The sequence below is a fragment of the Apium graveolens genome, chromosome 5 (genome assembly GCF_009905375.1).
Source record: "Apium graveolens cultivar Ventura chromosome 5, ASM990537v1, whole genome shotgun sequence".
Classification (NCBI taxonomy): domain Eukaryota; kingdom Viridiplantae; phylum Streptophyta; class Magnoliopsida; order Apiales; family Apiaceae; genus Apium; species Apium graveolens.
Genome location: NC_133651.1, coordinates 138,087,064 through 138,087,740, shown reverse-complemented (window position 1 = coordinate 138,087,740; position 677 = coordinate 138,087,064). Strand labels below are relative to the sequence as shown.

The window sequence follows — 677 nt, the reverse complement described above, 5'->3', positions numbered from 1 at the left end:
AGAAATTGTGCACTGATCAGTCTTATGGGCACCAGTGCAAAGCTCACAGACACTAGTGATTTGATTAACTCCATAATTAGCCAAAGTGTCAACCTTCATCGTCAAAGCCTTAAGTTGGGCAGCTATAGCAGTTGCTGCATCCAACTCCAGAATTCCTGCTACCTTTCCCTGAGTCAGTCTTTGGGAAGGATCCTGGTACTCATTAGCAGCCATCAGTTCAATAAGTTCATAAGCTTCATCATAGCTTTTAGCCCATAAGGCTCCTCCTGATGCTGTATCAAGCATGGGTCTAGAACTAGCACCCAATCCATTGTAGAAATAGTTAATAATCATCCAATCAGGCATGCAATAATGTGGGAACTTCCTTATCATCTCCTTATATCGATCCCAAGCCTCACACAGAGATTCGCCAATTTGCTGAGCAAACTGAGTAAGAGCATTCCTGATTGCAGCAGTTTTCGCAATAGGGAAGAATTTAGTGAGAAACTTTTGAGCAAGATCTTCCCAAGTAGTGATAGACCCTGCTGGTAGAGAATGTAACCAGCACTTAGCTTTGTCCCTCAAAGAAAATGGGAAGAGTCGTAGCTTGATAGCATCTTCAGTCACATCATTGAACTTGAAAGTGTCGCAGATCTCGATGAAATCCCTGATGTGCATGTTGGGGTCTTTAGTAGGAG

At 43.0% G+C, this 677-nt stretch overlaps 1 non-coding gene across 1 annotated transcript; it reads left to right on the top strand.

The window, feature by feature from the left end:
- Positions 1-343: 343 nt before the first annotated feature.
- On the top strand, positions 344-450 carry LOC141662321 (small nucleolar RNA R71). Its single transcript, XR_012550442.1, has one exon. It is a non-coding gene; the product is annotated as a small nucleolar RNA R71 (small nucleolar RNA).
- The last annotated feature ends 227 nt before the right edge of the window (positions 451-677 follow it).